The sequence below is a fragment of the Otolemur garnettii genome, unplaced genomic scaffold (genome assembly GCF_000181295.1).
Source record: "Otolemur garnettii isolate 467f Iridium unplaced genomic scaffold, OtoGar3 scaffold00064, whole genome shotgun sequence".
In the NCBI taxonomy this organism is placed as follows: Eukaryota; Metazoa; Chordata; class Mammalia; order Primates; family Galagidae; genus Otolemur; species Otolemur garnettii.
Genome location: NW_003852459.1, coordinates 3,961,383 through 3,978,809, shown reverse-complemented (window position 1 = coordinate 3,978,809; position 17,427 = coordinate 3,961,383). Strand labels below are relative to the sequence as shown.

At 38.8% G+C, this 17,427-nt stretch overlaps 1 long non-coding RNA gene across 1 annotated transcript in view; it reads right to left on the bottom strand.

The window, feature by feature from the left end:
* Window positions 1-17,427, bottom strand: part of LOC105887297 — a 55,879-nt gene that overhangs the window by 9,641 nt on the left and 28,811 nt on the right. Inside the window, exon 2 of the long non-coding RNA XR_001161431.1 lies at window positions 4,568-4,705. This is a non-coding gene — a long non-coding RNA (uncharacterized LOC105887297). The remainder of the gene's footprint in view (window positions 1-4,567; window positions 4,706-17,427) is intronic.

Sequence of the window (17,427 nt, the reverse complement as noted above, 5' to 3'; positions counted from 1 at the left end):
CTAGCCTGGGACAACAGAGTAAGATTCTGTCTCAAAAACAAAAGCAAAGTTAAATGAGACAAAATAAAAGTGCAAGGAGATAGAGACTTTCTCTTCCTAGAAGTTCTTACTGGGATCAGAATCACAGTTTCAAACTTAGCTATCTATGCAGTCACAATACTGCCACAAAAGATGTGGCTTCACAAATGTAATGTCCACTCACTGCATCATTGACGTCTCTATACCTATAACCACCACTCTAGTCAGAGCCTGATCAATATAAGCCCAAATCCTCCATCCTTTCTGAAGTCTCCTTGGTACTAGTAAGGTTGACATAACTATTTACTGGAAATGACAAGTCATAAATTGCCCTGGGAACATGATGGAGGAAATTAAACTTAACCCTGAAGAGTTAAAAAGACTTTGGTTTCTATCTGAAGGGGGCAAGCTGGTTAGCCTATCTACTCTGACAGTAAAAGGTAAAATAATTTATAAATGATCACTGTCAGATAATTAAGCTGTATATTCAATGCCTGGTTGCAATTTCTATTCAATCTCCTAGGGTTCCCAGGTAAAGTGCACACAGTCCATGGGCCATACTGACACTAAAAAGTTATTCATTCATTATCAAGAATTTAGACTTAGTGAGGCATTTTTTATTTTTATTTACTAAGTCTGACAATCCTAGTGCCACCTCCAAAGAATTTCAAAGAAAGAGCTACTCATTAAAACAGGACAGTGGGGCGGTGCCTGTGGCTCAAAGGAGTAGGGCGCTGGCCCCATATGCCAGAGGTGGTGGGTTCAAACCTAGCCCTGGCCAAAAAACTCCAAACAAACAAACAAACAAAAACAGGTAACAAAATAAACCATATTAAAAAAAAAAAAAAAGTACAGTAAGTATTCTGGAATGCTGTGCCCAATGTTCTGAGACTATCTCAGTATCACCAATGTTAATAAATTGACAAATAAATTAACTGTAAAATTTACATATTGTTCCTTAGGCATGTTTCTAAAACTTTTCAAATTATTGTGACCAATAATTTATCTGGTCACAACACGGCAATATGTATATCAAAAAAAAAAAAAACCCACTGGGATGGCAAGAGGAAAAACTCATTTTGAATTATTTCCAAGTGAGCTTTCAGAAGCCTCTCATTTACCTAAGAGCCAAATAAGCATACCTTAAAATGTTTTCATAATATTGACTGAAATATTGTCTTACAAATAAAATCTAAATCAACTTGTGAGCCTCAGAACAGTGCTGCAGAATTCTCTGAAGAGAAACATCCCAAAACCACACGCAGAGTCACTTCATTTTAGTTGCAAGATTCTCGTTCCAGCTCACCTTCCAAAACAATTTCAGTCAACTAGAAATGTTCTGACAATCCCTGCTCAGAACGGCAAATGCTGCCGCGTTTCACTCATTCGCTCATTACCTCTCGGAAGAGAATGTGCAGTTACCAGAATTTTATACAATTAGTGCTCCAAGAGTGTTTTAGATGCAAACCTGTAAGAGGAAAGTAAAAACAAATCAAAGTTAATTGTGACTGGCTGGAACAAAATGCTTAAATCAATAGAAGGCTGGCTCATCTGCTCATCAGTCACCCATTACCTGGGAGATGAACACCTCCTGCTGGGCTGGATTTTTGATACAGATTTACTGTTGCCGGCATCGCAGGCGCACACTACGGAAACATCAGCCTTGTTTGACTCCCTCGCTCCTTATCTGCTTTGCACTTAATAACCTTATTCAATCTCATTTTATTCTCGCTTATGTGTTTTCCTCTAGGTAGGCTTGTACAGATGCACGCACAAACTAGAGAGTTTAGAAACTTTATAAAGAAGCTAAAGGCCTTCCTGCAAAACAGTCGCAGGACACACTAATGTCTAAGAGTTATTTTCTTCCCCCAACTAATCTACATAATCTGGTTATTTGATTTTCAGAAACCCTCCCCCCCCCCAAAAAAAAGTACAATACAATTTCTTTCACAAGGCATTCTTGGGGAGTAATAACGTTTTTTTGTTATGAAATTATGATATTAGTAGAATCAAATGAAAAGAAATAAAAATCCTCTTATCTGGAAGTGGAAGATGGTAAATTCTCTCATGGAAGAGCAGCCTTAACACCCAGATGCACAGTGACCAGGGGAAGGGCCTGGAGAAACAGCCATGGGCGGATACATCCTCCTAGTTGGAGACTCTGGATACTCTGGGTGTTCTTCACTTTTATCAGTGAAGACAAACTCACATTCAGCCCCATGCTCCCCCTCTGCAAGTACCCCTCACCATAGCCAAATAATAATTTAAAAAAGAAACATAAAATTTCTGCAGCTGAAAGTTAGTACGGATCACTGAATAGAATATGCACCAAATTCAGGGATTTCTGCACAAGATGATTGTGTTGGTAGGTGAACTATTCCTCCCAGGCAATTATACAAGTAAAAACCTTGGATCTATGTCCCAGCAGTAGAGGTAGTAATCATGATTTCCAGGGGAAAAAAAAAATATTTTTGAAATAACTTCTAGTTTTTCTTACTCTGACAATTAAATGAGTGATATATAACTATTCCCATTGTATATTTCCTAGCAATTCTCTTTCAGCTTTTTCTAGCATTTTTTTTTTTAGTTGTATATATGGATTAGCTAACAGAGGAGTATAAAAATGATTACATGTGAATAGTAAATTTTAGACTGATGATACATTACTTTTACAGCCAAATGCACCCAAATAAATAGTCTAACCATGTAAAGGCTAGAAACACTGTTCCCAAACAGAAGTATAAATACAGATGAAAACCCCACAGCACGTTGATACAGCAGAGGGGAAAACAGCTTAGTGAAAGAAGGACAAGAGGAAAATTGCAGTGACGCACAAAAGGAAAAAGAATGGGAAAAATCTGACACAACTGATAGCTTCAGCCTCCCCACTGACTGTGGTTTGTAGTCCACATACCACTTTTTCGATGCATCCTTTTATTTATTTATTTTTTATTTTTTATTTTTTTTGGTCAGGAGTTGGGGGGAAGTACATTCATGACCAATAACAATGTTGTAATGATAGTAAATGTAAGATTTATGATACATTTTTAAAAAAAAAAAACCTAAAAAGCCACCACGGGTTGGGGTGGAGGGTAGTTACCTAGCTCATGGTTTTATTTAGTGACGGTTCCACTTTTTCACTCACTGCCTGCAAATCAGCGTTTTTAGTGGACAAAGGGCTCAGCGGCGGCCTTCTGATTGCTTCTTTTCAAATGGTAATGGCTATCCTAACTCCTCTGCCAGGTTTTTCTTACCAGAGCACAAATTGCAGTTTACAAGGCTCTGAGGGGTAAAAAAAAATCTTAGCAGAATATCTTTTTTTTATTCGACAAACTGACATGTAAATTACCCTTTAAGTGCTCCACTCTAGGGCTCTGATCATCTCCTAATTGTCACAGTCAATTGTAGCCAACAGTCTCTTCAATCCCAAGCGCTTTGACAACAAGCACAAGGATCAAAGCAGAATCAGCTCCCTGCAATATCCTTCTGTTTAGGATGCTACAGAATGCCTGCAAAGAAAGGTGGAAGGGCATCGCTGAGGAAGAAACGGAGAGCAGCAAGTACTACAGGAGTCATTTTCTTCACCTCTAAAATTATGCCGTGTAAACTGCCGTGGTCTTTAATCACATGCGCAGAACAAATATATAAACCTCCTGGGCAATTAATATGCTCTTAAGATTACACTAATAATTGCGCTTTACAAACAAGACCGTCTCCGTGGCTTAGGAAAACTATGACACAGTTGTGGGAGAGCAATCATTTCATAGCGGCCTGAGCATCAGAGACTATTGTCAACATACTCCATATTTGAGCACAAATTCCAAAGCATAATTTTTTATGCTGAGTTTTATGCTGTTAGGATTCACTGTTCCTCCGAACCAAATAACCCATTGAGAATTCTAGAGTGCTCTCAAAATTAACCTAGAAATGTCCACCTGAAAATATGGCCCCAAATCAGGACCACATAAAAATGTGACGTAAAAACTCATTTCAGAGGAATGGTTTCTATAAGGGTAACCCTGTCTTATTGCTTTACTGGAAAGACACTTATGAAAAGTTGTTACATGATCTACAACCATCATTTCTAAGTAAGATACGCCTAGCAGAATCATTACACAACACAGGATGTCAATTCTTCCTACCTTCAGTAGTTACTGTGTCACTAACTTTTCCAAAAGGACATTTATGCTTTTTTCCAAAAGATAACAAAATTTCATCCCATCAGTTGTAATAATATGATTAATAAATAGAAGAAGCTAATGACAAATCTGTATAAAACAGGTACTTTAAAAATAACCTGTACGTTGTCAGAGAAAATGACCAATGCAAAGAAATCAAAGGTACCTATGACAATCCCCCTACAGCTTGTCTCGGTGTACCCAGGTCTTATGCACATACATTGTGTAAGGTCACACGTTGATTGACAACCTTCTGGGGCTAAAGAAAAGGACTAAAAATATAGGCAGCACATGGCAAATACCTCAGGTTCTTTCTCAGCCAAGTCACTCAAGTCCCCCTGTAGGGGTTTCCAATCCTCCCTTAATTTCACCTTGAATTCCCTGGTTTGATTGAAGAGCTTCACAGAAGGGTCTATTACGGATTGAGGAATGATCCATTTCACATCTGAAGCTCCAAAGAGCTACTTGTGAGGAATCTTTGAGTGCATTTATCTCACATGTGAAGCTTTCTGCAAAATCAATATGGGTATTTTTCAGTTTGACAAGTCAACGTGAAATATCACATAATAATAGAAAAACAGAGTTGTACATTTAAACACACCCAATACAGTTATCTATGACAAAGCTTATAGTTATTACTCACGGCTATCCTTGAGTGTGTCTAATCTAAATTCATTCTGATGCCTGGGCGAAAGAGCACAGAGAGTGTAACTGGCTGGTCACCATATGTTTTGCTGTTGGGGCCTAATTAATCCTGGTTTTGTGGTGAGGGCAGAGAATGGGCAAGAATCATGGCCTCGTCTTCTAATTTGAGAGTGATATGATAAGTGGGAAGAAAATAACCAGGGTAAAAAAGAGAAAGGAACAGAACAAAGGAGAATGGTAAAATAATTTCACAATTAGCTAATTGGCAAAACTGGGTATAATGGTCACCCAAAGAACACAATGATCGTGTCTCACATCCCCACTACCGCTAAGGCAGGCCCAGCAGGATAACTGACATATCTGTGAATAAGTGATGTGTTTATGCTGGGGTCTGATAATCTTTCAGGGAATTCCAGAAGCTTGAGAAACATGATTTAACATCTCGAAATCTCTGGTTTTATCATTTGGAAACTGGGTTAATCATAAGACTTACCTTGTAAGGTTTTGTAAGAATTAAACAAGACAACTCATAAAGCACTTGGCACATTTAAAAAATTCCATTTTTGATAATTATTGATGAAATTATTATAGCTTCTGTGAACCTGCCCACAGACTGTCTAGGTTCTACCCTGGTCCCAATTTTGCTGTTCCCTGGGATCCTCGTACATTGTTTAATGTTCCCATATTATTATTATTATTATTATTTTGTAGAGACAGAGTCTCTTTATCACCCTCAGTAGAGTGTTGTGACATCACAGCTCACAGCAACCTCCACCTCCTGGGTCAAGTAATTCTCTTGCCTCAGCCTCCCAAGTAGCTGGGACTACAGGCGCCCACCACAACGCCCGGCTACTTTGGTTGCAGTTTGCTGGGGCCAGGTTTGAACCCACCACCCTCGGTATATGGGGCCAGCGCCCTACTCACTGAGCCACAGGCGCTACCCTAATGTTCCCATTTTAGATGACCGTTTGGTCAAAGGCTGCTCACTAAATTAGCGCTGATCCTAGTGAAGGAGTGTGGCTCTTATCAAGAACAGTCTTCCTGCAACCAGGAAGACCACACTCATCAGCCTTGTGGAAGAAATCAAACGGGAATGTGAGAAGGAAAAAGAACTCAGGCATGGAGGCCAAATCAGCTACTCAAGTCGGGCAATGAAGGAATGGATAAAGTGTCACATAGGGTTTTCCTTCATATACCAAGATATTATAATTAATAATGGAGTTATCTGTATATAGCCTATCATAGAAGAGACCTTAAAAACAAATAAATAAACAAGCAAAAGTTCCACAGGGGAAACCCAGATTTAGAATTCACTATAACTATTTAGTCCTTTCTGTCACATTTTCTTGTAGCCCGTTACTACCTAATACAGCACTTGATTATTTGTGCTTGGACCAAGTAATTTGTAGATTACTTAAAATATATATTTTGAATTTGTTTTTCAATTTAACTTTTAACTTAGAATTTTAATTTTAGGTTAACTCTCCCTACCACTCAGAATAAAGCCAGAGTAGGCAAAACATGTGAGTTCAGGGTCATGAAAACTCATGTTAAATACAAAAATTTTTTAAATCATTATAAATACAGTTGAAATTTAAGAACTTTTCTCCTATATTCCAAAGTTAAATAACTAAAACTAAATGACTTTGCATTTAATTAATTCAAACAATATGTATCAAGAAATTAATATAGGCAATATCGTTAGTTTTTTAGCTACCCTACCATTCTCTCCTTTATTATTAAAATTAAGCCATAACTTTGATTCCAAAGACAAATTGAAATATTTCATTATATGCTGGGATAGAATCACAACTACAAATTGAAACAATTTCCTACTTACAAAGAGTCCTTGCCTTAAAATTTTTAATTTATTTGATTTGGGCTTAAAATACATTTTTGCCAAGGCAACAAATTTATAAATGATCATTAAGTTCCCAGGTTGACTCGTAAAAATTTGTTTAATGTAAAATATACATGAAACACATTATACCAAGTCCTGGGCAACTCTAGGTCCTGAGATCCATAAACTTAACCCTGCAAGGCTCAGCAGTATCATTGAGCATTGAGCTCTGATAGAAGGATGGATCATTCACAAGTCCTTGACGGTCACAGGTCCTCTCATCACCATGGCAACATCATCATCATTGTATCATATTTTATCAAACATGTTACTGCCTGGCAGCTATGAAGATGATAATGGTAGGTAGTCAGTAAGGTGACACACCATCTTGACTTTCTAAGTCAGTGAAGAACTGTTCCAGAATGTCAGGACCTCACCCTCTCTCCAATTAGGACCCTGAACACTTTTTAAATGCTTTTATTTGAGCAAATAAAGCTCTAAGTATCACTACCCACATTTCAATATCCCCTTCTGAATTTTGCCTTGTGCTATGGCAAACCATACTCCTAACCATGGTTTTGAGAGGTCTAAGAAAGACATTAGCTCACGACCTATTTAACATAGTCCTTAGCCTTCTGGAAGTGCCACAATATTGAAGTGAATATGGGCTTTTTTTTTTTTTTTTTTTGAGACAGTTTTGCTGGCTGGAGTACAGTGGCTTCATCATATCTCACACAATCTCAAACTCTTAAGCTCAAGAAATCTTCCTTCCTCCCAAGTAGCTGAGACTATAGGCAAGTACCACTGTGCCTTGCTAATTTTTCTATTTTCAGTAGAGACTGGATCTCATTCTTGCTCAGGCTGGTCTCAAACTCCTGATCTCAAGTGATCCTCCCATCTCAGCCTCCCAAAGTATTAGTATTACAGGTGTGAGCTAGCACACCCCACCTTTTCTTTTTTTTCTTTTCTTTCTTTTTTTTTATTGAGAGAGAATCTCACTTTGTCACCCCTGGTAGAGTGCCATGGCATCACAGCTCACAGCAACCTCAAACTCTTGGGCTCAAGCGATTCTCTTGCCTCAGTCTCCCTAGTAGCTGGGACTACAGGTGCCTGCACAGTGCCCAGGTATTTTGTTTTGTTTTGTTTTTTGTTTAGCAGACCCAGGCCAGCCGGGTTCAAACCCACCAGCCCTGGAGCATGTGGCCACCACCCTAACCACTGAGGACGGATGCTCACACCTCATCTTTTCAAAGATCTTAACGGAAAATAACTCCACAATTTCTCTCAATTACTTATGTATTCCAAAAATTATCTTCCTTCATTATCAAGGTTTTCTGACATATCCCACTTCTGCTTTTGATTTTAATTATAAACCATACTGCTCAAAACTATGAGGAATATCTTCTTTTGAGTACTTCAGCAATCCTATAAAGTAGTATCCTAAGTGGTTCAACCAATAAAAATGCTGACTGTGGGACTCACTCCAGCCACTTGTTCATACTTGTCAAGTGAGTCCACACTATCCCTATAATTTGCAATCCACCTAAATGGCCTCTGGCCTTATCAAATTACAATCACAAAATATACATATTCTCCCCTTAAAAATGGAATTAAGCAGGGACTGGAGAAGAGGGAGAAATGAGGAGTTGTCTAATGGTATAAAGTTTCAGTTTTGCAGGATGAAGAAGTTCTCAAAATCTGTTGTACAACGATATACATACTGTGGGTCATTATGAGAGTTTTGAGTATACAAAAATCAAGAAATATAAAATCTTAGTGGATAGAAACAAATGAAGCCCTCCCACCAGCACCAATAAGCCAAGCAAGTTAAAACTTGCACAGGTGAATCAGAAAGGACACTATCGAATGTATTTTTTGAAAAGTGAAATAATGGGCTATAACATGGTCTGTCTCAAAACTTTCATAGTGACCCAGGTTTTTTGTTTGTTTGTTTGTTTGTTTTTGTTTCTTGGAGACAGAGTCTCACTATGTCACCTGAAGAGTGTTGTGGCGTCACAGCTCACAGCAACCTCAAACTCCTGGGCTTAAACAATTCTCTTCCCTCAGCCTCCCACATAGCTGGGACTATAAGCACCTGCCACAATGCCCAGCTATTTTCGGTTGTAGTTGTCATTGTTGTTTGGCAGTCCCAGGATGGATTCGAACCCTCCAGCTCCAGTGTAGGTGACCGGCGCCTTAGCCGCTGAGCTACAGGCACCAAATCATGACCCAGACAGGTACTTAACACTACTGAACTATATATTCAAAAATGGTTAAGATGATTAATCTGGTGGTTTTTTACAATTAATTTTTTAAATAAAAAGTGGTCAAATTTCTTTTTAAAACTAGCAGATTAATTTGATAGTAAATGAATAATTATGGAACATCTTAAAACATGGGAATAAAGGACATGCTGATTTTTAAGTGTTACGCAGCCAGAATACTAGATTTCAGCCCTAGTTTCTTTTCTAGGAAAATACCGCCTGAGAAATTATCTGTAAAGTTTTTAACTCCAAATGGATTAACATATGACTGAGAGAGGAGAAATTACTCATGAAAATACAGGTCAAAACTAACTAAATAAACGAAACTCAGCTCATAGAATTTCACTTCTCTTCTGAAAGATTCAAACAGCAAAACACAAGAAAACCACCACTCCCAGGTGCTGCGTTACAAGGTTGTAACTACTGCATGCTGTCGCCCTTTAGAATCTCAAAATTTCACTGAAATTTCAAAGGACCAAGCAAAAGTTAAAACTCATTGAGACAAAAATACTTGAACCCAAACCGAACTGTTTTCGGTGGTTTCTCTGTTTTGTAACAGTAGTTAGTTCCACAACATTTTACCACTCACTTTCTTTAAGATTGATGATTCTTTTTTAACATTTTACTCTGGTTAATTTTTTAATTATATTAAAAAATAAAGATTGGGGGCATTCGAGGTCATAATGCTTTCTTTTGAAGAGGGTGAGAAAATGTATATTTGTTCCACCCGAAGGTAAGACACAGAGGCTTCGAATAGGACCAGAGAACTTAGGGAAACTAGTGTCCTTACTTTATAATCCTACCTCATAGACACAGAATGAAATCAAGCAAGACCTAAAGTGTATTGTTTCCTGTTTAATGTAAAATTCCAGAGATAAAATGATAGGATAAAAACCAAAGGGCATGGTACACTGATTCAGTAATGATTAGAATTATTCCTCTGCATTTGTAAGCTACCTCAATCATGTCATGACCTCATCATTCGTTTTTAAGATTTATTCATAAGAATAATCTGCACAGTTTATTAGATTAGAGGTAGCAACACCTTGAGAGCCCGTGTGAATTTGAGGTTTGTAATAATGCCAATAGTTTTAACAATAGTTAACTGTGAGTACATAGTACCTGAGTACATAACCTCAGGTACTTGTATTATCTCCTTAGCTCAATCATGTGAATTTAGTGCCAATATCCTTCTGCGATATGAGGAAACTGAGACTCAGTGAGATTAAATAACCTGGCCTATATCATACACTAAAAAATGCTGCGCTCTTAACCAGAAAGTTCTCTTGTATTTTGATAAATTACCATGAGAGTAGCTTCATTTCCGTGTGGATTATTCTGCCACAACACCCATTACATGCTCTTATTTATCTTCTTGATAAATGAATTCTGTCTTGCTTTTGGGATATTCTCTTGCCTGATAGTTCCTGAATAGAAACCATATTTTGGACAAAGACGCTTGTTTTCATTGACTCTGCGATTGGGTTCAATGTGGCCATTGGCCAGTTCGGTCACTGACCATCAGTAGCAGCTCCCTGTGTCCCTTTGTCCCCCTGCTACCTCACAAGCACCAATGCCTGACTCACTTACACGGAGTGTGTTATTCAAGCAACAGGGCTGAGACCTTCACTACACAGCACGGCATCCATAGCTGCATGTATTTTAAAATCCACTTGAATTCGGGACGGTAATGTCCAGTAATTCAGGGCATTCCAGGAGAAACTACTACCCATTGCAAATACCATAATCCATACCAATAAGGAACATAATGACAGGCACAGTGGGCCCTGCCATTTCCCTACCTCAGGCCTTTCTCTGCCCCGCTGGATACAGCCATGCCTTTCCAAACGAGCACAGGGTAGGGACACACTCCTGATAGGCTACTGAGGGCTGGCCTTGGAATCTAAGAGTAGTAAAGCTAAATCCTTAAATATCTCTGGATCCTGCCATAAAATTACGTATGAGAAAATGTGATACAACTAGAGCAAATGGTTTGTGTAAGCAGCTCAATTCGCAGTCACCAAGATGTGGAATCAACCCAAGTACCCATCAACCCGTGGACAGATAAACAAACTGGTACCTGCACACCATGGAAGACTATTCGGCCATACAAAAGACGGAGACTTTACATATCTTGTACTTACCTGGATAGATTTGAAGAACATCTCCCTTAGTACATATTGCAAGCATGGAACAGTATCCAATGGACTCAATACTAAAGTGAAACCAACAGTTGAACAACTACACTCCCACATAAGAGAAAAACACAACTACATTTAAATGGGGAGAAGGGGAGGAGGGAGGAGAGAGAGGGGAGGTCAGAGAGGGAAGGTCAGAGAGGGAGGGTCTGGGTGTGCTACCTTCCCATGGGCACAACATGGGTGTATACTGCACACCTCCCGGCTGAAGAGCTTAACTACAACTTGAACTTTACCTAACAAGAGTAACCTAATCATACTCTTATATCACTCTGAAATTTTAAAAAAAGTAAAAAAAATTAGCAAACTTAAAAAAACAGTTAAAAATACGTTTAAAAAAGAATACAAGGTAAGGAAATGAAAATGGGCAATTAAACACTAGACAGTTACCTTAACTAATACCATTTAACGCCTGGCACAGAAGGACTCACTAAATTACAAATACAGTCCTTCTAGAATTCTAAAAACATCCTTAACAGTCGGCTGAAAGGGACGTGCCAGGGCATTCTTACCTGTTGATGTACCAACAGTGTTGTTACATAAGGAATAAAACACACTTTAAATTAGTTATTTTTCGTTATCAAGCAAAAGTTTAGAGTATACCAAGAAATAACTGTTCCAGAGAATGTTGTACCTTCACTTACAATTCCTTTAACTGAAACTGGAGTTGTCATCTCACTTCCACAACTCACCAGTTGTTGTTATACCAAAGAAAATGGAGTCAACTGGAAAATAATGAGCACTTGCCCCGACTGCAGATCAGACCAGTTCTAAGTACTTTTCCATACAGCTCACGTCAGAAGATGCGCTGCACAGCATTATTTACCTGAGATCAAATTGTTACCTTTCCCTCTCCCAGATTGGCTAACGAGCACTACGCACTAAGGGACCAGACTCTTTGCTTTCAAAGTTATCTGTTTGGATGCCATTAAAGATTCAATTGAAAGAAAGTAAAGGGCTCATTAGATGCCTCACTGTATAAGGAAATAGGACACCTAGTAATCCTTTTCTAGCACTCTGTAAAATATACCCAATTCCTTTCCTCTTCTCACTTGGTCTCCCAGATAAGAGGCCATTTAAATGTTCTGTAGACTCCAAGCATCCTTATTTCTCTAGTTTGTTTCTGAAATTTTTAGGCCTCAAGTAATACACCAAATTTATAATCAGCAGTGATTTCTAAGCAATCATCATGGACATCTGAACTATTTTCAAATGTAATGACATTTCTTTGAATACTTTTTGACAATGAATGAAGCTGACATATCATTGCTTTTTTGTTGTTGTTGTTATTCTGGATTTTGTACATTTTGTCATTTGCAACTAATATAATTGCAATCAGGTCCTAAATATTTGCCTATGCACATGAACTTTTAAACTCTAAAGTGCCTTTGGTCCCTAATAAATGAGATAACCCTGCCTGCATCAGCTCTAGACATCATTTTCCCCAGAGACCTGGTCTGAAAGTCTCTGGAGGCTGAGCCATTGAATCCCAACCCAAGGGCTGGGTGCTGGGAAGTACCACCTGGTCTTCTCCAGTTGAACCCTAGCACTGGCCAGTCTCCTGGCAAACATTCACTCCACATGTGGGTGGAAGTGATACCTTCTCTGAGCACTTACAACTTCTAGATGCCTGGTAACTACATTTGACTCTTTGTTTGAAGCCTCTTTTATTTTTACATCTTTCAAATAAAATCCTCTTTTGAGGTCCAGTTGAATATCAAAGGAATAATATATAACTGACCACATTCTCCTCTCATTCACACATACAACAAAGCACTCAGTGGAAATACCCTTCAGAAACCAATAGAACAAATACCTCCTAACATCTCATACTCTGTCTTTAGAGACTTCTTTTTCTTTTTTTTTGAGACAGAGTCTCACTTTGTCACCCTCAGTAGGGTGCTATGGCGTCATAGCTCACAGCAACTTCCAACTCTTGGGCTCAAATGATTCTCTTGCCTCAGCCTCCCAAGTACCTGGGACTATAGGTGCCTACCATAATGCTTGGCTATTTTGTTGTTCTTGTTCTTGCAGTTGTCATTGTTGTTTAACAGGCTTAGGCCGAGTTTGAACCCACCAGCCCTAGCCGCTGACATACAGGTGCTGAGATCAGTCTGAGCTTGCACACAATTAGAGACTTCTTGACAACAACTACTATAGCTAATAACCCAGCAGTGAATTATGCTGGGACCAGAAGTCTCCACCACCTCCAAAGCTATGGACTCATATCCTTTCTGCTCTTCTACATTAAAGGTAAAGTGTCTGGAAATTTTGGGAAAGTGTGTGGGTAACTATGGCATACTGTTATTATTTAAAATAATAAATATATCTGCTATCAACATTTGCAGTTCTAATTTCCTTATGGATGACACTGAACTTCTAAAACAATAGCACCATTAAACCTTAAAATGTACACCTTACACTAGGACCTAAGGCTATGTCTTTAATAAGCATGACTCTAATCTATTTGACTTCATACATTTAATATTGGTTGAGCACCTTGTCTGTGCCCAGTACCATGTTGAACTCTGAGGAGTAGAGCAGACTGGGCCCCCGGGAATCAAAAAGGGCAACGATTGCAACTCATCGTGGTATTTTAAGTCATGCTTCTGCAAGACAAGCTTAAGCCTGTTTTACTAAAATCCAGTTCCATTTCTCCTTGTTCTGCCCATGGAGTAGGTAAATAGCAGCCAATCGCTATCCTCTCCAAGATAGCCTTTCTGGTTCTTAAAATCTCAAATTTCCTTTCTCTTGTTCAAAATAAACATATTTTTTCTGCAAAGAAAAGAAGATTACATTTGATGTGTGCAACAAGCCAATATAACTCCTTTGCTGTGTCATCACATTGTCATTGATATGAAAATACAGAATATGAATTTTCAGCCACATTGAAAGGATACAGCGAAAGATAGTCCCATGTCATCACCCAGTTTCTTAGGCATTAATCTATACACTAATTCTGATACTGCCTTTCTAAGAAAATGCACAATAATGGAACAAAAATTTTGCATTACTGCACAAGCTGAGGGAAAAATAATAGGCCTCTATCCTGTATGAGTCATATCAGAGTGCCCTACCCCCCAAAGAAATCAAGACACACTGTCACTGAACCACATTATTATCACTTAAGAAGACTATAAATGTGTATATCACTCATTCTTTGACAATGAACTTGTGCCAGAACTATTAAGAGCACACATTAATAGATATCCCAAATGTATAGGAATGAATACAGAATAAAACCCAAAATGAAATTGGTGTTCACTATTAATTTGTCTTTTATAAATGATTAAGTAAAGCATTTGAAGGAAATAAAAGGGCAATAAATACCATTTTATCACAAACTAGGGGATTTCTCTTATTCTGGGCTTGCACACAACCAGTTTAGAAATATGCATAATTGCCTATGGTCAACATCATATCACCGCCAGATGACACATTAAACAGATAACCACTGTTATTATAAAAGTGACTTCCTTGACCTCATATTTTGGTCTGGCTAGGAATTCTGGTATTTTCCCAGATCAGCTGTTACATGGTGCCAGTCTTGTGCTATGCATGTCAGTTTGTACTGGGATAAGTGACCAGTGCCCTACAGAGCTTACTCTAAAACACACATACATGCATAGGAATAGCATAAGTTTAAGAAATGTGATCATAGTTGTTCTTGCAGTGCTTTTTAAAATCTGAAGTCTATGTGTTAGTTTGTGTTTTTTTTTTTTATTATAGCTAAGGTACAGTGTGTGTTATTTGGCAGCTGAATTTGACATGAAAATATAAAAGGTTTGGGCAACCACATATTTGGAAATAGAAATCTTTCCTGAAAACATGGCTTTGGTTTTTAAACACAGCTAAATTTCTGGAAACTTCAATTTGTTAAAGACAGCCAAGACTTCAATCATATTTAACATATTCCTGGGGTTTACATATAGTGTTTCAAAGTAATAAACAACATCTTGTTTGGAGTAGCATGAAGAAAATGAGGCAAGCACTTCTTTAGAGTAAAAGCTCCACTTTTAAAAATAGTTTGGAGACTCATTCTTATGTTGGTAAAATCACAAAACACTATTCAGCAAACAAAACATGATGAGCTCAATTCAAGTTGGTAAACATTTTTAGCTGGCTTCATTTGTAGTTAGAATTTTAATGTAACCATAACTTCAAGAATCCATCCTTTATAATGGAAACTTGAGGGACAAAACTTTTTTTGGATTGTTAATAAGAACAATAGTGTCAAATTTGCACTTGAAAATCAGAAGGGATGTGATGACAACGGTAAAATGATTGAACAATTTTAAAAATCGCATCACAGTGCACTAAAATGCATCTGCACGTACTCACTACCACGCTCATTGCAATGACCAAAATGCCTGCAGACCCATTCACTAGCAGAAAGTAGTCTCCTTCCGCCAGGTGGGGTCTATCTACACCTACCTCCAGCGTGTAAAACTTGCATTAAAACTATAAATCTTTCATCTCTCATGCACTTTTGCCTCATTGGTCTAAAAGTAATGTCTAAAAACCCTTAAGTCACTTAGTAAGACTAACAAATACTTTCAAATATTCAAATATTTGATGAGTTAAATTATTACAAAACCAAGGAACGGAAGGCAAAGGGGGAGGTCAGGTCAATTCATAATTCATTTAACCACACTTTCTTCCTCCACTCAGGGAACAGAACATTCATCCTAACAACACGTTCAGATTCACATTCAGGTAACTTACGTAAAATTATCTAATTAACACACAGATGTCCTGCTTTTGTGTTTAATATTCCTTTATTTGGCCTGCCCGCTATTCCTAATCTGTTTAGGTAATGAATATTTTTTTTTAATTGTTGGGGATTCATTGAGGGTACAAGAAACCAGGTTACGCTGATTGCATTTGTTAGGTCAAGACCCTCTTACAATCGTGTCTTGCCCCCAAAAGGTGCGGCACACACCAAGACCCCACCCCCTCCTAGGTAAAACATCTGAATGCCTCTAAAAGTCTAAGTGGTGGAGAGACATGTGCACCTGTGCAAGGGCACCTGCAAAGTAGGAAGACCTTAGGTGCAAGTTTGACTGGGACAGTCTTGACTTGAGTCTGCTTTACCTGAATCAATTTTTAGTATTACTTTCAGTCTGTCTCAAAAGTTTCCCAGTTTGGATTGTAAACCAAATGGCCACAGGATAATGGATGACACTGACTAACTGAGGTGGTGAGACTTCCAGGGCACCCAACATGTTTGCCTTAAGTATTTCCCTAGACCACACAGCACAGAATCAGAATTCTCCCAGCTATACTACAAGTTCCTTGAGTACTGACTGACATTACGTTTTTATTTAGCTCTGTGGCCCAGAAACTAGCACAGTGTCTGGTACACAGCAAGTGTTACGTGAATGTTGTCTTGGCATGTTGCCTTCCATTCTTCTCCCATGATTTACTTTATAGACATCTTAATCACCTTTCTCTTCCACAAGATATCTCAGCAACCTATGGCCGCATGGGAAGTTCCCTAAAATGCAGTTGACAAGGGGAGAGAAGAAGCAGGCCTGGTTTACAGATGGTTCCATATAATATGCAGGCACCACCCAAGAGTAGACAGGACAGCCCCTTCCTGGGACATCCCTGAAGGACGCTTCTCTCAGGGCCAAAACACCAGACAACGCACCTGGCTGTGTACTTTTCTTGGAAGGAAATATGGCCAGACATGCTGTTCTCCACAATTCTTGGGGTATGGTCGATAGTTTGATTGGATAGGCAGGAACTCTGAAGAAAATCTATCACTTAGATCACTCTAATCTATCACTTAGAAAATCAGTGATAAGGAAATTTGAGTAAGAAGACAAATCTTTCCAGATGAGCAAACTGTGTAGATATTTGTGTCCCGTGTGAGTGCCTGCCAAAGGGCAACCTTGGCAGAGGAGCGTTTGAATGATCAAGTGGACAGGCGGCTCACTCTTCCACCACTGTTGTACTCACGCCCTCACTTGACCCCGGGTCATGCTCACCTGGTCAGGGAGGCTTCTCTGAGTCATCCTATCAATAATGCCAACCCCTTCTCATCTCAATCCTCCTTCCCACTTAGAACTTCCACCACGCTTATCTACATATTGTTTTTATATATATATATATATCTTCCTCATTCGAATGTAAGCTGTTTTGGGGGGGTTTTTTTTGAGACAGAGCCTCAAGCTGTCCCCCTGGGTAGAGTGCCGTGGCATAGCTCACAGCAACCTCCAACTCCTGGGCTCAAGTGAGTCTCCTGCCTCTGTCTCCCAAGTTGCTGGGACCACAGGTGC